Source organism: Panthera leo, chromosome B4 (assembly GCF_018350215.1).
Source record: "Panthera leo isolate Ple1 chromosome B4, P.leo_Ple1_pat1.1, whole genome shotgun sequence".
In the NCBI taxonomy this organism is placed as follows: domain Eukaryota; kingdom Metazoa; phylum Chordata; class Mammalia; order Carnivora; family Felidae; genus Panthera; species Panthera leo.
The window spans coordinates 59,734,002-59,754,006 of NC_056685.1; the positions used below are offsets into that span (position 1 = coordinate 59,734,002).

A 20,005-nucleotide genomic window follows, 5' to 3' on the forward strand; every position below is an offset into this window, starting at 1 on the left:
CACCATAAGAAAAAAAATTGTAACTCTGTGAGGTAATGGATGTTAACTAAACTAATTAGTTATATATATATACATATATATATATATACACACACACACACACACACACACACACATATATACTAATTAGATATATATACATATTTATATCAGTTCATCATATTGTACATCTTAAACTAATACAATGTTGTGTGCCAATTATATCTCAATAAAACTAGGTGGAAAAGTATCAGGGGTTGATGGGTTAGAAAGGAGGGAAGGATGAACAGGTGGAGCACAGAAGATTTTTAGGGCACTGAAACTACTCTGTGTGATACTATACTGGTAGATACACATTTACACATTTGTATATAAATGTATAAAGAACACACACCAGCAACAGTGAACCTTAGTATAAAGTGTGGACCTTGTGATAATGATGTGTCAATGTAGGTTCATGAATTGTAACAAATGTATCACTCTTGGTAGCGGGTGTTGACAATGGGGGAGGATATGCATATGTGGGACATCTCTGTACTTTGCTTTCAATTTTGCTATGAAGCTAAAACTGCTCTGAAAAGGGTATCTATTTAAAAAAAAAAAAGAGCAGGGCTACTTTGGGGACTCTGCCCAGTTAGTTCTATTACTATATCTATATAATTTATATCCTAATACACACACATGTATCTATATACATACACAAAAAGGTATATACATTACATTTTTGAATGTATGCTTTACTTCACAATAGAAGATTTTTTTTTTAAGTAAGGGTATGGTGACTTCAAAGATAAATGATACTTATAAGAATTTCCAGCAATATGGGAAACTACTTATAAAATTAAATGAAAAAAGCAGAACATAAACCTATTAAGCCTTAAGAAAAATGGAATTAGCTTAAACAGCCCTTGGAAAACGTTCCCAGGGTCTGAAGTGAGTCCTTTGTAGGTGGCAAAGCCCAAAGTGTGGCAAAAACAACTGCAGGTAGGAGACAAACAGGAGGAAAAGTGATGGCCGGTCTAAGACTGGCAGCTCCTGTCTTTCTCCTTTCCTTTCTGCTTCTCCAACAAGTGATAATTATCAAGCAGGAGAAGCAGTTACCTTTGTCCTCTTGCTTTCTTCGTCCTCAGGAACATTTGTTTCAACTGTAAAATGATCCTAACACAATCAATCGGCCCTTCCAACAGAAAGCAGAAAAACTAATCATGGGCCCTGGATTGTGGATTCTGAATTGGGATACTCTGACTGAACAGCAAAGATCTGCACCAAATAGTAGCTGCTAATATTCTAGGATGACAGAAAGGATGTGTGGCTCTTATTTTTCCCATAATACTCACACTTTTTTTTTTACTTGAGATCTACTAACAAACATAAAGGAAAATATTTCAAAACATAAGGCAATGTATCCTCTTTGAATCCTATTCAAAACAAAATGTTACATAGTAACAATAAGGGTAGGCACATTGTTTTTTGCTTTGCTTTTAATTTTTAATGATGAACTACTTCATACATATAGAAAAACTATTAGCAAAAAATAAAGTATTCCAGACTTACATATTAGTCAGTTACTGAGTACCCAGTATATGCCAAGCACCAAGATATTTGCTAGGGATGAAAGACGAACAACACAGTTAGACTTTCTCCCTTTGTAAAGCTTTTACTTTAGTAGGGGAAATGTATACCCATGAACATGTATTGAAAAGTACACCTATTTCTTTGCGATGACGTTGACATTTCACCATTTACTAACCCATTCCTAAATTGCTGCATACTGTTTTCCCTTTGTAGCTATCATGAGGAGTATTATTTTAAATTTTTTCTGCAAATTCTTTGGCCACTTCTGGACTACTCTTAAGACCCAAGGGGAACAGAAGTTTTGACTAAGATTATCATGCCTTTCCATCTAGATCTGCTGTCAAATCAGACCATAAGGAAACTGACTGAACCAACCTGCAACAATTTTTATGTAAGTGGAACTTAAGCAATACCCAAGAATTTTGTGTGAAAATGCAACAAAATAGACAGTATCTTCTATGGGACATACATCAAAATTGGCTTCAAATTTTCCCCATCCTGTACAGACTCAACAAAGTTACATTAATTATACATTTTATGAGTCGGTAATACTTTTTATGAGATAGTTCATCATTGAACTTGTACTCATTCATGAGCAGGTGGAGATGGTACTTTATGATTTAACATTTAAGATCAGAACTCTTTGCTTGCTGGTTATTCCCCATTCTCCTCCCTTGGCAAAGCCTTATAAAGTATATCTGGTTCATTTGACAGTGTTTCAGAAAGTCTGCATCACTTTATACATTCTCCTTCAGTGCCCATTTCCACAAAGCTCCTCTCTCTTTTTTTGTACATAGCCTTTCTTAGAGCTTGTAATTTTTACATATTTTGGCTGACTAGACAGACATAATGGTACACCAAGTTGTTTCAACTTGGTAATTATTTGTGAGTCTTAGCACTTTATCACAGGTTGACTCCATACCGTTTGCCTTTATAACAGTTTTATTGATATATAATTTACATACCATTAAGTTCATTCCTTTAAAGTCTGTAATTCAGTGGTTTTGGTATATTCATAAAGTTGGGTTAACATCCCCATAAACTAATTTTAGAACATTTTTATCACCTCAAGAAGAAATCTTGCACTCAACACCATCAACCTTATGTCCTCTTCCCCTATCCCTAGGCAATCACTGATCTACTTCCTGTCTCTACATATTCGTCCTATTCTAGACATTTCATATAAATAGAATGCTACAGTATGTGTTCTTTTGTGACTGGCTTATTTCATTTAGCATAATGTTTTCAAAGTTGATCCATGTTATAACATGGATAAGTACTTCATTACATTTATGGCTAAATAATGTTCCACTGAAGGGATATATCATGTTGTGTTTACCCATTCATCACTTGATGGGCATTTGGGTTGTTTCCACTTTGGGCTATTATAAATAATGCTGCTACGAACATTGGTGTGCAAGTTTTTTATGTGGACATGTTGTCATGTCTCTTGGGCATATACCTAGGTGGTAGATGGTAGACGGTAGAGGGTTTGGCTAGGTCACATACTAACTCTATTTTAGATTTCTGGGGAATTTCTGGATTGTTTTCCAAAGTCAGGCACCATTTCATATTCCCACCAGCAGTGTATGAGGGTTCAAATATCTCCACATCCTCACCAGCACATGTTATTATCTGCATTTTTTATTACAGCCATCCTTGCAAGTGTGAACTGATACTTGTGGGCTTTATTTGCATTTCCCTGATGACTAATGATGTTTAGCATCTTTTCCTGTGCTTCTGACCATTTTTAAACCTTTTTTTTTTTTTGAAGAAATATCTATTCAGATTCTTTGTCTATTTTTTAATTGGGTTATTTATCTTTTTATTATTGACTTGAAAGAGTTCTTTATATATTCTACATACAAGTCCCTTATCAGATACATGATGTGCAAATATTTTCTCCCAGGCTGTGAGTTGTCTTTTCACTTCCTTGATGTTGTCCTTTGAGGCACAAAAGTTTTTAATTTTGATGAAGTCCAGTTTATCTATTTTTTTCTTTTGTTGTTTGTGCTTTTGGTGCAATAACTAAGAAATCAGTAAATAACCCAAGGCCACAAAAGTTTACTCCTATGTTTGCCTCTAAAAGTTTAATTTAACACTATGATGCTCTTTGAGTTAATTTTTGTGCATGGTCCTTTCACTTTTTTATCATTTTATTTTATTTTATTTGTTTTACCAAGATAAGTAAGTGCATTCTTTAATCTCCATCCCCTATCTCGCCTATCTCCCCACCCACCTCCCCTCTGGTAACCATCACTTTGTTCTTTACAGTTAAGAATCATGGGGCACTTGGGTGGTTCAGCTGGTTTAAGCATCTGACTCTTAGTCTCGACTCAGGTCATAATCTCAGTTTGTGAGATCGAACCCTACGTTAAGCTCTGTGCTGACAGCATGGAGCCTGCTTGGGATTTTCTCTCTGCCCCTTACCCCTTTCCCACGGGCGCTCTCTCTCTCTGTCTCCCTCTCTCTCTCTTAAAATAAATAAACTCCAAAAAAGAAAAAGAATCTGTTTCTTGGTTTTTCTCTTTCTCTTTTTTCCTTTGTTCCTTTGTTTCTTAAATTTCACATCTGAGTGAAATCATATGGTATTTACTTTTCTCTGACTGACTTATTTTGCTTAGCATTATATTCTTTAGCTCTCTCCATGCAGTAAATGACAAGATCTCATTCTTTTTTTATGGCTGAATAATATCTTATTATATGTACGTATATACACACATATACCACATCTTCTTTATCCATCCATCTATCAGTGGACACTTAGGTTGCTTCCACATCTTGACTATTTATAAATAATGCTGCAATAAACATAGGGGGTGCCTGTATCCCTTTGAATCAGTGTTTGTGTATTTTTGGAGTAAATACCTAGTAGGACAATTACTGAGCCATAGGGGGGGTTCTATTTTTAATTTTTAAGGAACCTCCATACTTTTTTCCACAATGGCTCCACCAATTTGCATTCCCACCAACAGTGAAAGAGAGTTCCTTTTTCTCCACACCTGCACCAACGCTTGTTATTTCTTGTGTTTTTGATTTTAGCCATTCTGACAGATGTGAGCTGATATCTCATTGTGGTTTTGATTTTCATTTCCCTAATGATGAGTGATGCAGAGCATCTTTTCATGTGTCTGGTGGCCAACTGTATGTTTTCTTTGGAAAAATGTCTGTTTATGTCTTCTGCCCATTTTTTTTTTATTATTTGGGTCTTTTTGGTGTTGAGTTGTTTAAGGTATTTATAGAGTTTGGATACTAACCCTTTATGGGATATGTTGTTTGCCAACATCTTCTCCCATTCAGTAGGTTCTCTTTTAGTTTTGTCGACCATTTCCTTTGCTTTGCAGCTTTCTATTTTGATGTCCCAAGAGTTTATTTTTGCTTTTGTTTCCCTTGCCTCAGGAGATATATCTAGAAAAAATGTCACTACAGCTGATGCCAGAAAAATTACTGCTTGTGCTCTCTTCTAAGATTTTTATGATTTCAGGTCTCACATTTAGGTCTTTAATCCATTTTGAGTTTATTTTTGTGTATAGTGTGAGAAAGTGGTCCGGTTTCATTCTTTTGCATGCAGCTTTCCAGTTTTCCCAGCACCACTTGTTGAAGAGACTCTTTCCAATTGCACATTCTTGCCTCCTTTGTTGAAGACTAATTGGCAATATAATTGTGGGGTTTTTCTGGGCTCTCTATTCTGTTCCATTAATCTATGTGTCTCTTTTTGTGCCAGTGCCATTCTGTTTTGATTACTACAGCTTTACAGTATAACTTGAAATTTGAGATTGTGATACCTCTAGTTTTATTCATCTTTTTCAAGATTGCTTTGGCTATTTGAGGTCTTCTACAGTTCCACACAAATTTTAAGATGATTTGTTCTAGTTCTGTGAAAAATGCTGTTGGTATTTTGATAGGGATTGCATTAAATCTGTAGATTACTTTGGGTAGTATGATATTTTGATAATATTGGTTCTTCCAACCCATGAGCATGGAATATCTTTCTATTTGTTTGTGTCATCTTCCATTTCTTTCATCAGTGTTTTGTAGTTTTCAAAGTACAGATCTTTCACCTTTGGTTAAGTTTATTTCTAGGTATTTTATTATTTTGATGCAATTATAAATGGGATTGTTTTATTAATTTCTTTCTGCTACTTCACTATTAGTATATAGAAATACAATGAATTTCTGTACATTGATTTTGTATTTTTTTACTTTACTGAATTCTTTTTGTCAGTTCTAGTATTTTTTTGGTGGAGTCTTTAGGGTTTTCTATATATAGTATCACATTATCAGCAAATAGTGAAAGTTTACTTCTTCCTTACCAATTTGGATGCCTTTTATTTCTTTTTCCTGTCTGAGTGCTTTGGTTAGACTTCTATTACTATGTGGAATAAAAGCGGTGACAGTGAATATCTTTGTCTCATTCCTGATCTTAAGGGGAAAGCTCTCAGTTTTTCACCACTGAGTATGATGTTGGGTGTGAGTTTTTCACATATGGCCTTTATTATATTGAGGAGTGTTCTCTCTAAACCTACTTTGTTGAGGGTTTTTATCATGAATGGATGTTGGACTTTGTCAAATGCCTTTTCTGCATCTATTGAAATGACCATATGGTTTTTTATCCTTTCTCTTGTTAATGTGATGTATCATACTGATTGATTTGTAAATTCCATGCTTGTATCTCAGGAATAAATCCCACTTGATCGCGGTGAATGACTTTTTTCATTTATTGTTGGATTCAGTTTTGAAGTGATTGCTTGAATTCACATAACCAGTGAAGAAATTTAAAAAGTTCTAAGCCTGGGACAGAAAGCTATCGTGATATGAAACGACTCTAGTTTTTTCTTTCCTAGTGGCCTAAAAAACTGTGTGTGTATGCCTGTGTATAAAAAACTTGGGTTTTTCTGGGGCACCTGGGTGGCTCAGTTGGTTAAGCGTCTTTGGCTCAGGTCATGATCTCGTGGTTCACAAGTTCGAGCCCCACATCGGGCTCTGTGCTGTCGGCTCAGAGCCTGGAGCCTTCTTCAGATTCTGTATCTCCCTCTCTCTCTGACCCTCCCCTGTTCACACCCTGTCTCTCTCTCCCTCAAAATAAATAAACATTAAAAAAAAATTTTTTTAACTTGGGTTTTTCTGAATATAAAACTGATATATGATCACTGAAAAAAATTGGAAAAATCTAAAGAGCCTAAAGGAAAAAAACCCACCTCTTTTCATGCCCCAAGGTTAACCATGTTTATCATTTTGGTGTATATCCTTACAGAGACAGGTACACAGGTACATTCGCAAAATATACACTTATACAGGCATATCATATTTTAGGTAACTAGAAATGTATTTATATGAACTGTGTATATATACATATATAGTTTCACAATAAGCATTTTTCCCAGTTCATATCCTCTAATGTCATTAAATATTACTTGAAAACATTAAATTCCCACTTAGGACACATATGATGTGTAAATCTTTTTCCTCCTTTTGTATATTCTTCCCTCTACTAAAAGTATTACTGTGATAAACACTGCACCTCATATGTTTCTCAAATTTTTATTTGGTTCTACATCTTTATACTGATAAGTTCACCCTTTCACAGATATTCATCACAGGCCTATCCTCCTGTAAGCACAGTGCTAGGGACACAAAGCTGAACCTGGAAAAGCTCACAGAAAATAGCTATTTCTCCCATCCCCTCATTTTGTTCTGCCTCTTTGGTACACCTGCGGGCATCCTCATTTCTAATTACTTTTCCTGACCACAGTTCTTGCCTATTCCCTGTGGATCCACTGCTTTTAACACATGCCTTTTCCCACAGCTCAGTGATATTTACTCCAACTCATGCTACCTGATTGTTCTTTTAGCAAAGAGTTCTCAAACTTGTTGGTACCGAGACCTCTTTACACTCAAAAATTATTGAGAACCCCAAAGAGACTTCCTTTGGTGAGCTATATCTGCCTATATTCACCATATGACAAATTAAAACTGAGCAACTCACAACACAATAAAACACAAACACATATGTCATTAGCCAACCAAGACGTGACACCACCACACTTCATGTAGCTTACAGAAAACTCCACTACACACTCAAGAAAGAGTAAGAATGAAAAAGGCAAATAGTGTGTAGCCTCATTATGAAAAAGTTTGATCCTGCAGACCATCCTGAAAGGATCTTGGGGACCCCTAACCTACAGAACCACAAGAAGGCCTTTGTCTTTCAACTTCTTGTGTTACCCGATGCACACGGTGCGTTGACCATCTCTTATGGCCGGTGGCAACCACAGGGGACTGTCTTCAGCTTGTCTGGTTGCCATACACCATGATGGCACGACTCACAGGGCACATGCAGGAAGTGCTCCTGCTTGCCTTTGCTTTCTCTGTAAAAGTGATCAGTTTCCAAGTCCCAAAGGTTTTATTCAACTAAGTGTTTCTAGGCTATTTAAATGATGAAATCCTGAATTTCAGGTTGTTAAGAAATTTTATTTAGGAGGGCAAGGAAGGACTGACAATACATCCAAAGAAGCCTCTAGAACAGTGCTGTCCATCTGTTGGGTTAGGAAGAAAGCAGGGAACTATCTTGTTCTTGTGGCTTACATATGTGTAAGCCAACCAATAGCGATACCAGCCTCTAATTTTACTAACAATGTTGGCCAAATATATAGAAAGAAACTAAGGTGAGAAAGAAATAGGGATTAAAGGACTTCCATTGTTAATGTCTTAAGTCAAAATATTGCATTTTCCCACTGGACAATCACACTTTTTTTCAACATGAAATTTGTGTATGGGATTTTTTTCTTTCATATGATAACATTACAGAACGTAACTCCCAACCTTGCCACACAATTAACTTTGTTTAACTCCCTTCCTTCCAATATTTGCCCACATGCAGGTATTTAATTACGCAGATACAATCAGAAAGAAAGTTGCATAACTATGAAGCTTCTTACAACAATCAATAATAGCTGCACTTGTGCTTTATGCAATACATCTATATAGACTCAAAAGAACAAGTTCCACAGTCCTGTTTCTGAACAGGAGCTGAAACTTCCAGCATTTAGAAAATGCTAGTTTAAAAGCTTTCAAGGTATCTATGCTATCATAGAAAGCTATCTATGCTTTCAAGATAGGACACTCTCTAGATAAGCCTATTATCTTCCAGTTCCGCATGGCCCTTGAGAGCCTGTGTGAATTTAAGTTTAACCACTTCTAAATCCATCCAGTGGAAGGTTCACACACACACACACACACACACACACACACACACACACACACACGTATGTGCACACACACAGCAGTCAGTCATGTAGCAATACATTAAACAAGTACCAAGCCTCAGTGAGTTCCTGGGGACCCACCACTTTCCTTTTCAGGGCATGTATCTCTCTTTGTAGGGGTCTCCAGTTGTAAAAGGGCAAGCAAGGTTTGGGAAGAACAAGGGTGAGTGAGTGGTGCATTGCCAAGCGAGGCTGGATCTCTACTGTGGAGGGCTGTTTTCTTAGATTTTTACCTACTTTATCCTCTAAAACACCAAGTTTCCAAACTACTTCCAAGTATTTGTAAAACAAACAATGCCACCCGCCAGCACCTCTTTGCTTTATTCTGAAATTACTGTATTTACTTTGAAAACCACAAAATGTAAACAACAGCACCTGATCAGAAAAGATCTTTAAATGGCTCACTCACTAAATCAACACCTGGGAAGGAAAGGCAGTTTACTTGAACTTGAATACACAATGTACAAATCAATCTTTTATCTGAGTAGTAGCTTGAATAGGTTAATGATTATTGAGTTTTGTGAAGATACACAGAGACTTTCATAAACAAAATATAACTTCTATTAATTTATTTAATACTCATCAGAGAGTGAAACAAGGCCCACGTACCATTAACCATAGAAGTACAATCTTAATTCACACATATTTCCACTTGATAAATATGTGTACAACATTCTCCCACATGTAGATACTTTATGCTATAAAGCATGAGAAAATTGAAGTGATTTGACTTTTTAACATGCCTTTCTATATGCCTACTACATGACAAGATGAGAAAAAATAAGAGAAATGGTTTAAAAGTCACTACTATTTACTTCACTGAAGAGTTTTTGAGTGGCCATAGGTTCAGTTCTACAAACAGCCCATGCTTCTTACCATAATGTATTCCTGGAAACTACATTATAAAAAGAAAGCATTTCCCGGGGCACCTGGGTGGCCGAGTCAGTTAAGCATCTGACTTCGACTCTGGTCATGATCTCATGGTTCCTGATCTTGAGCCCCTCATTGAGCTCTATGCTGACAGCTCAGAGCCTGAAGCCTACTTCAGAGTCTGTGTCTCCCTCTCTCTCTGTCCCTCCCCCACCCACTCTCTCTCTCTCTCTCTCTCTCTCTCAAAAATAAACATAAAAGAAAGAAAGAAAGAAAGAAAGAAAGAAAGAAAGAAAGAAAGAAAGAAAGAAAGAAAGCATTTCCCATAGGGAACTCCACTGGAATAATAAAATTGGATTATTTTCCTAAGGAATACAAAGTTTATAGTAAGTATAGCACAGGTAGAAAACCTCTAACCCTCCATATCATTTAGAAGAGCAAACATCCTATAAAAGTGATTAAAATAAATTATCGTAAAGATCATTCATTTCCCCCAAATTAATACTGTATCATATGAATATCTGAAGACCTCACCAAGGACAAAGAGTTCTGAATGAATAAGGTCTTTATCTTCCCACACAGCCAACCTTAGAGGTTAAAAAAAAAAAAAAAAGTCACACAAGTGTTGAATGGGAAGACTTTTTTTTTTTTTCAGTGAAGTCAAGAGAGTACTTCTGGGTCAACAGAACTTTTAACTACCTCAGGTCCATCCTATCTTTAACTGGCTAAATCCATCCCTCCTGCCTCAGCCTTTTGCAGAATGGCATATTAATGCAGTCATATATTACGTAGCCATTTGAAACTGGCTTCTTTTACTTAGATAACACTTTTGAGATTCATCTGTGTTGTTGGGCATATCAGTCCTTCATTCCTTTTTACTACTGAGTAATGTTCCATTATGCGGATATACCATTGCATGTATTGGTTATCCAAGACCAGTTGTCATTTTTATTTTTTCCGGTTTTTGCTACAAACATTCATGTACAAATCTTCGTGTGAACTTAATTTGTCATTGCTTTTAGTTCATACTCAAGAGTGAAAGTTGGAGGTCATATGGTATGTACACGTTTAACCTTATAAGAAACTGCCAAACTCTTTTCCAAAATGGCTAGGCGAGCCTGGTTGGCTCAGTTGGTTAAACGACCGACTTTGGCTCAGATCATGACCTTGCAGTTCGTTGAGTTCAAGCCCCACATCTGACCTTCTGCACTGAGCACAGAACCTGCTTTGGATTCTCTGTCTCCCCTTCTCTCTCTGCCCATGTCCTGCTTATTCATTCATTCTCTCTCTGTCTCTCGAAAATAAATAAACTTTCAAAATGGCTGTAGTGTCTTATACACCACCAGCAATGTACAACAGTCCTAGTTGATCTGCATCCTTGTTAACACTTGGCATTTTCTGTATTTTTTTTTTTAATTTTAGCCACTTTTATAGTGGTATTTCATGGTGGCTCTCGATACTGTGATGTTTTCTTGTGACACCTTATATGTTGCTATTGCCAGAGATTCCAGTTAGGGTCCTCTTTGCTTTTCACTCCCACAGCTTTAAAATGCTATCCATATCTTAATAAATTTCAAATCTCTATTTTTCCATCAAGATTTGTCTCCTGAGCCTTCAGATCAATATATCCAGCAATCTTCTAACTCTCTGGCAGAAAGGATTCCAGAACCAAGTTCAGTACCGTGGTAAACCGCAAAAAGGTCCTACATTCTTCCCATCCCTCTATGCGGGTCCCGTTGCAGGTGACTTTGCACCTCCACCTCTCAAAAGGCACAGCCAATGTCTCCATTCTTTGCATCTGAACTTAGCCGTATCACATTAGCACATGTAACACAGGCAGAGGTTTGAACACTGATGAGCACTGATGTTTGCCCTTTCTTGCTGTTGTCACACTATCCCTAGGTGAAGAATCTGAACTGGCTCTCCAGGTAATAAGATGGGGGTTCAGCCACCCCCATCAACAACCTATCCACTGGCAGATATGTGAAGGAAGCCATTCTGGACCATCCAGATGTCAAATACCTGCAGATGCATGAGCCAGTTCAGCAGAAACCAGCCACACCAGCTCAGAACAAAAGAATCAGCCAACGAACCTGCAGATTCATGCGTTAAACAAATGGATACTGTGTGAGCCACTCGGTTTGTGGGTGTTTTGAAGTAAGAAGGAAAGAACTTACATAACTGCCCTCCTCTATCAGGTAATTTCTTTCGTATTCCATATCTCAATACACGCTACTAATATCTACCACACTGCCAAAATCTGAAGCCTCGGAGAATTCTGGAACACCTGCTCTCCCTCACCACCTCCTACCCCACTCCCACATATCAAGTCCTAATATGGCCAAATATATCTCTTTCTTGCCATCCATAGCTACTAGCTTAGTCCATTATCAAATTTTCTGAACTATTTTAACAGTCTCCTGGTTGATATCCCATCCTGTATTTCCAACCTCCCCATGTAAAAGAAAAGTCTTTCAAAATTTCAATTCTGATCACGTCTCAGACTGGCTTAAAATTCTTTAATAGTCCTCCACTGTCTTAACATAAATATCAAATGCCTCAGTGCGACATACAAGGTCGTGAGGCATCTGACCTTCCTCCCGGCTCATCTCTGCCACTCTTCCACATTCTCCTAAGCTTTAAACATTCTTAAAAGCCACAAACACAAATGGGTCATGTCGCTGCACACCTCTGCACCTCAGCCAGAAATGCCTCTTTCTCCTCAAACCCCCTCCTTTCCAGCTAGCTAACAACCACCCATTCTTCCACAGCTCTAGCTCACCTCCATTCTTCCTCTGAATTCCTAAGCCACTTAAAATCCTCTTCTCTGTGCTTCTGAAGCCCCTTGGGCTTCAAAGCAATGTAGTTAATGGTGAAGGGTCAGGATTTCAATCAAAGCTTTGCTTCCTTTCCATTGGAAAACCTTGAACAAGTTATATAACTTCTCCATACCTCAATTTCCTCAGCTATAAAATGAGATGTGCCAGAGAATATTACCCCTCACCCCCAATACCCATTCTCTTCTTCCTTTTTAAAATTTTTTTTAATGTTTATTTCTGAGAGAGAGAGAGAGTGCAAGCATGAGTGGGGGAGGAGCAGAGAGAGGGAGACACAGAATCCAAACCAGGCTCCAGGCTCTGAGCTGTCAGCACAGAGCCCGATGCGGGGCTCGAACTCGCAAACTGCGAGATCATGACCTGAGCCAAAGTCGGATGCTTAACCGACTGAGCCACCCAGGCACCCCTCTCTTCTTCCTTTTGGTAATAGAACTCTTGAGTTTAGGTAGGCATGGGGCCAGCCCACTAACCACCACATTCCTCAGTCTCCTTGTGGCAAGATGTGGCCATATGTATAAGCTTCCTGTGGTTGCCATAACAAATGACTACAAACTTGGTGGCTAAAACAGAAATTTATTCTCGTGGAGTTCTGAAGGCCATAAGTCCAAAGTCAAGGTGTCGACAGAGCCATATTCCCTCTGAGGGCTCTAGGAAATAATACTGTCTTGTCTCTTCCAGCTTCTGGTGGCCCAAGGTATTCCTTGGCTTGTAGCAACGTAACTGCATGCTCTGTCTCTGTCTTCACATGGCCTTCTCCAATAACTTCTATCTTAGATAAGCCATTGGTTTTTGGTGTTGTTGCTGCTGCTGTTGTTTTATTTCTGGCCTAGCACCTACCTAACTCATGCAGGTAATAATATTTCAATAATCGCACTTATCTCTTAGGGTTGTGTAAAGATTAAATGGATTAGTAGAATGTGAAGCATTTCGAACATTACCTAATATAGAGTAAAAACTAAATAAGTGTTTGTGATCAGCAGCCGGGGTGGCAGTACAATAGGCTTGGTCACATGTAATTATCATTAGCTTATCTTCTAGAAAACCACATTTACTGGGATAATGGCTTAGTGCTTTCATCTCGGCATTATATTTGAAAGAATGCCAAGCATTCCGTCACTGTTTTAAGAAGACATGCAATTTAGCTTTGCATACCAACTATTATTACCCAGGAACTACTTTCATGAAGAGGTTCATACTCAGCCTGAAAACCTGGATGTGCCTCCCCCACGGGTACCCATTTTTTAACCTACAAGTCAAATGCTATCTTAATTAAGAAGCTTTCCTCACCTCTCAAAACAGGAAATTACAATCTCCATCCTCCTGCAATACCATCACCACACCTTTTTATTTAGCCTTTATCACTTTCTACCTTGTGTTATAATTGTTTACCAATACATCTTATCTCCCTCATTAGATTATAAATTCCTTGAGAGCAGCATTCATTTCTGACTGGCTTGAACTGTAGCAACAAGTTCACACACTGCACTGAGCACAGTGGATATTGAATAAATCTCTACCAAACATATCCCAAGATCTGACAGTATTGAAGAATACTAGCTTCAAAGAAACTTGCCTCACCACCTAGTAACTGTGTGACCTTGAGCAGATGACTTTACTTCTCTGAAGAGTGGCTTCCACGTTTGTAGAATGACACTATTAAGAATTAAACAAGGTAACATGGATAAAGGCTACCTTAAGGTCTCAAAGGTAAGAAATCCAACATTTAGGACTTTCTATTCTTAGAAAGAGTATAGTCGTGGCTATTAAAATTCTCACAAAGGGCATTTATTCAGTATTTATAAGGAAGTTAGACACACAACCAACTTCATACCCAATATTAGAAGAGAGATTTTTACACAAGAGCTAGCAGCACAGGAATTGGCCCATTGATACACGATTAGCAAGTGGGCAAGTCCCACTGGAAAGACAGTGGTCCTAACGCCATTAAACACACACATTACAAGTGTTCATTGTCTGTCCCTCACTTCTGAAGGGAGGGAATTAAACTTCACAACATAAAGCCACAAATCAAAGCTCACGTACTGTATTTATCTTAGATACACAATAATTGTGGGAGTGCTACCCTACATACCAATTTGTGAGGCTTCCAAAGCAATCTGGTTTGACCATTCAGAACCACAGCAAACTCCTCCAATAGAGACTGAAGGATTTTAAAGTGCGAACACTTTTACAACCCTGACTAGCTCCAACAGAAGAAGCAAAGAGGCAGTCTCTTTTCATTTCACCCTTTAGGCCTTCTCCGAAACCTCCCTGAGAAGAGTAAACTTAGTATCCAATTTCCACTGCCTCCTGGAGTTTAATATTAGCTGCAGAAGGTTCTTACTGTGATGACATACCATAATGACACATGATCGGCACAGCAGTAACATTCGACTAGAGAATTTTAAAGATATTTTTGTATTAAGCATGTAATGTTGGTTTGGAAATCCATTGGACTTTCCTAAACTTCTTTGTGTAGCAGGAAAGTATAAAATGCTAAAAAAGTCACTCGATACACATAGAAGTTTTCATCTTCTGCTATTCACCCTACAGATTTATATGTTAGAATGCACACTTGATACCAATGAACTTAAATTTAGAGTAGAATGTAAGACTATAACAAAATAGGGGTGCTTGGGTGGCTCAGCTGGTTAAGCATCCGACTTTGGCTCAGGTCATGGTCTTGCGGTCAAGCCCTGCATCAGGCTCTGTGCTGACAGCTCAGAGCCTGGAGCCTGCTTCGGATTCTGTGTCTCCCTCTCTCTCTGCCCTTACCCCGCTAGTACTCTTTCTTTCTCTATCTCTCAAAAATGAATAAATTGTAAAAAAAAAAAAAAAAAAAAAAAAGACAACAGGTCTACACATTGCTTTACATATTTTATGTAAAGTTTTTATTTATTTATTTTGAGAGAGTGCACAAGTGGGGGAGGGACAGAGAGAGAGAATCTCAAGCAGGTTCCACACTGTCAGTGCAGAGTCAAATGCAGGACTTGAACTCCAGAACCATGAGATCATGACCTGAGCCAAAACCAAGAGTTGGGGGCTTAACCGACTGAGCTATCCAGATGCCGCACATGGTTTTATTTTAAAACAGCTCATCAGCCAGCAATTTTGTTACACGCTGGGTAGCGTTAAGACCCCAAAACAAGCATCTGAAATTATATTGCCTTTAAGAGTTATAATTTTTTTTAGAACTTCATTCATTAATTCAACGAAAATTCATTCGGCACTGACAATATGCAAAGCACTGTTCTTGACCTTGGCAATTCCCCAGAATGCAAGGCTAACATAGTATTTACCCTCATACAGTTTATAGTCTAACTGCGGGTCTTTCAAGTAAGGAAACAGGTGCAACTTCCGAGCAGGCACAAGTGATGTGACTGTCTTCAGGCCCAAGCTCACTGACAACTGCAGTGGACAGTTCCCAGCATGCCAGCAGCCTCCAAACTCGAACCCCTCCATCTCCTTTATGAGAGCTTTCCCTGATACTTGGAGACCTTGCTCATTTTCAAAGAGGAGCAGCCCAGAAGTGTGCTGTGGAAGAGGGCCAACCCGTAACCCACAGAGGATAGAATTTGGCCCCAGACTTTCTGTCCGTGGGTAGGAGATTCTGAGGCATGGTCCCCATGGAGTCTCAGAGGACCCCAGAAGCACTGAGCTCTGGTTGCCACAGTGGTGGACATTCATGAACAATTTGTTGCCTTTTCTTTCTTTAGGCTCACTCTCCCCCACTCCATTATCCGTGCTGCAAGAGATCACCTCCCAAACTGACTACCTCCATCCACGCCTTCCAAGGTCTGATTTGTAGGGACGCTGACATACACATTCCTAATCTACTTCTCAGAGATATTCAAAAATACTGGAATAACACATGGATCACACATTTACCTTGAACCAACTTAACAAATTTCCAGGTGTCATAAGCCTGGGAGTTTGAATAAATAATTTGTATAAGAGTTAAGATCAGAGAGAGAGAGAGAGAGAGAGAGAGAGAGAGACAGAGAGAGAGAGAGAGTCAGAGTGAGTGGCAGGCTAGAATAATGAGCCAATCAATGCTAATAAGATGAAATGTAACAGATTCTCTGCTTGGTACCAAAGTACCAATTATACAGCACAGGAGGAGGAAAATGAGGATTAGAGATGCAAATGAAAACACATCAGGAATCTAGGTTGACTAACAGCTGGAGGTGAGTTAGGGATCCTGCCCAGGACTCTTGGGCCACAAGCACAGTATCCCAAAATAAGAGTCTCATAATACTGCACCCAAATGTACTACGTTCTCTTCTTTCTACAACCACCAAGAATTACACTGACCGGGGTTGCAGCACCTCTGGCAGTGGCCAGGCAGCTGGGCTTCCTGAAGGCTCTGGGCATGGGCAGCCAGCAGGCACCTGCACACGCCAGTCTCACCACCAGGATGCCCAAGAGGGAGGTCAGCTCCGCCGAGGGGACGGGAAGGAGGAGCCCAAGAGGAGGTGGGTGAGGTTGTCAGCTCAACCTGCTCCTGCAAAAGTGGAAGCGAAGCAGAAAAAGGCGGCAGCAGGGAAAGGATAAATCTTCAGACAATAAGTGCAAAGGGGAAAGGGGGAGCAAAGGGAAAACAGGCTGAAGGGGCTCACCAAGACATGAAAGAAGACTTGCCTGCAGAAAATGGAGAAACTGAAAACGAGGAGAGTGCAGCCTCTGAGGAAGCAGGAGAGAAAGAAGCCAAGTCTGATTAATATCATATCCCAGGTCTTATCGGTGTTTGCTGTCTCCCTTCTTGTACAACCCAGAGGAATATTTTTATCAGTTATTTTGTAAATGCAAGTTTTTTAGTAGCTCTAGAAACATTTTTAAGAAGGAGGAGATCCCACTTCATCCCATTTTTTTAAGTGTAAATGCTTTTTTTGAAGAGGTGAAATCACTTGCTGGGTGTTCATTTTTTGGTACAACCAGAAAACAGTGGGGTTGTACAACCAGAAAATAGAAAATACAGGAGGCTGTGATCGTCTTAGGTGCCAGCTTAACATTCCATGTATGGGATAGTTTTTATATCCTATAATACCAAACATACTAAAAGGCAATTTAGAGTCGGTCGTGCGTTTAATGTCTTGAACATTTTAAATTACTTGTATCCCCATGTTGTTTTTCGTAGAATTGTTTCCTTGATCTTAGCTCTCCCCTGTCAGAATTTTGTGCATTCTGTAACATCTTGGTGGTGGTAGCCCAATTTCCTAGCAACTTTGTTAATATGTTGTGCAAAATTGAACATTGAGTATGTAGTATATATGATATTAAATTGTGAATCAAGGGGGCTTAACAATGCAACAGCATATCAACATTTGAAGATATTGGTACTTGATGTACTGCTAAGGAAAATCTGCCTCCAAATTTTAAGCTGGAAGGTCACTGGAATAACTTTTGGAAAAGAATCACAACTACATGATTTTTTAGATTTTTGGTACATACATTAAGCATTGTGTACAAATTGAATCATCTGTACTGATCCTCAGAACAACCAATAAAAACTCACTTATGAAAGAAAAAAAAAAAAAAGAATTACACCAACAAATAGAAGCCCAACCAGAAAAGAAACAAGACAGTATAATGAAAACTGGAGAAATCACTGAAGACTTTGTGACTGGCCACAGGCGAAAGAGTTTTTAAAAATTAAGCCTGCAGGAGGAAAAATCTGCAGAAACATGATCATTCTAAACAAGTATTTAAAAGGGCTGTTGTGTGGAAGAGGAATTAGATTTAATCTGTGTGGCTTTTTAGAACCAACAACTAAAACTTATAGGAGGGCATAGTTCAGTACACGGTATGGCATAGTGATTCAAAACAAACAGCTCTGGAATCAGTGACATTAAGACAGCGGCATAACTTCTTTGTACTTGACTCTGTCAACTGCAAAACTGGGAAGAGCAACAATTTCCACTTTATAGGGGTATTGTAATTACCACATAATCATGCATAGGAAGCCCCAAGCACAGCGTAGCATGGTTTAAATGCTCAACCAATGTTATTTCAAATCTGAAATTGTTTCAGTCATCATCAAGTAATTACACTAACCCTAATTCTGAAGAAATCCAACACAGCAATTGTTAAACTGGCTCATACTGGTGAATCACTGTGTTACGCAAGGCTGACACGGTCAACTACACAAAAATCCAAAGGTACTACCTTGCAAGATGGCTTTCTCACTTAAGCACTTGTGTGTGTAACCTCCATGACTGGAGGCAAAAGGTGACAGTCCCAGCCTTCAAAGAGACTTCCTTGAATTATGTGAAGAAAAGGAATTGAGTTGAAGAAATAATCTTGTCAATCTTCTCCCAAGTCCCTGATTTTTCACTACCTACATTAGTGTTGCACAACAGAGCAGATTTCTCTATTTTAGCTCTAATTCTGGAAGCATTCTGACTGCTTCAGAATGACTTTTTGCTTGCTAGATGTGTCCACTTGATAGGCATGGTAGGTTACGAAACAGTCACATGTCAAATGACCACAGATCTCAAGAGCTGAAAATTGCAAGACCAAATGGGCCAAGGCCAACCCTGGGGAGTATCTAATCAACCAGAAGAAGGGGCCATCTTCTCTTCCCTCAGTCCCTCTGGGGGGGGGGGGGTGGCTTCCTGGGTTCTCTATTACTTCTTTTTTTTTTTTTTTTTTTTAATGTTTATTTATCTTTGAGAGAGAGAGAGAGTGTGTGTGAGCGAGAGGGGGTGGGGAGCAGTGAGAGGGAGACACAGAATCCAAAGCAGGCTCCAGGCTCTGAGCTGTCAGCACAGAGCCTGATGCAGGGCTCAAAGTCACAGACCATGGAATCATGACCTGAGGTGAAGTCAGACACTTAACCGACTGAGCCACCCAGGCACCCCTCTATTACTTCTATATTTTATCACCCTGATGGTAATAAAAGGACACACAGCCTCTTTTGCCTTGATTTATATTAGCTTCTCCTTCCAAAATAAAATGTACATGTATCAGTAGAGCAAAGACTTTAAGAAAAATCCACATCAGAGAAGAGCTTTCTACAGAGTAGGGGTTAGGGGTAGGGACAGAAGTATATAAAGGAACTAGGGGGAAAAAAAGGAAAACCAAAAGAATATAAATTCAACAAAAATAACTGCCATAATTTAGTATAAAGGAGGATTAAATTGTATATCAAAAAACCAGGACCAGTGATCAAACATGTTGATATTTTGTGTCCCTGATATGTTGCAAGAAGGGCAGTGAAGCTCAGTGGTATTCTTCTCAAACTTGACGCCAGTCTAATCATGACAAAAACATTAGGCAGACCCCAAATGAGGGACATTCTACAAAATACCTGGCCAGCATTCTTCAGAAGTATCAAGGTCATGAAAAATGAGGAAAGACAGAAAATGTCACAGACCAGATTAGACTAAAGAGCATGATAACTAAATACCCTGTGGGATCTTGAATGCAATCACGAATAAGGAAAGGCAAGTAGCCAAAAAATTAGTGAAATCCAAAGGA

The 20,005-nt window shown here is 38.8% G+C and overlaps 1 protein-coding gene and 1 pseudogene across 2 annotated transcripts in view; one reads left to right on the forward strand and one right to left on the reverse strand.

Annotated features, from left to right (window-relative positions):
- Window positions 1-20,005, reverse strand: part of ITPR2 (inositol 1,4,5-trisphosphate receptor type 2) — a 485,618-nt gene that overhangs the window by 424,019 nt on the left and 41,594 nt on the right. The window lies entirely within an intron of this gene.
- Window positions 16,784-18,340, forward strand: LOC122224365 (annotated as a pseudogene).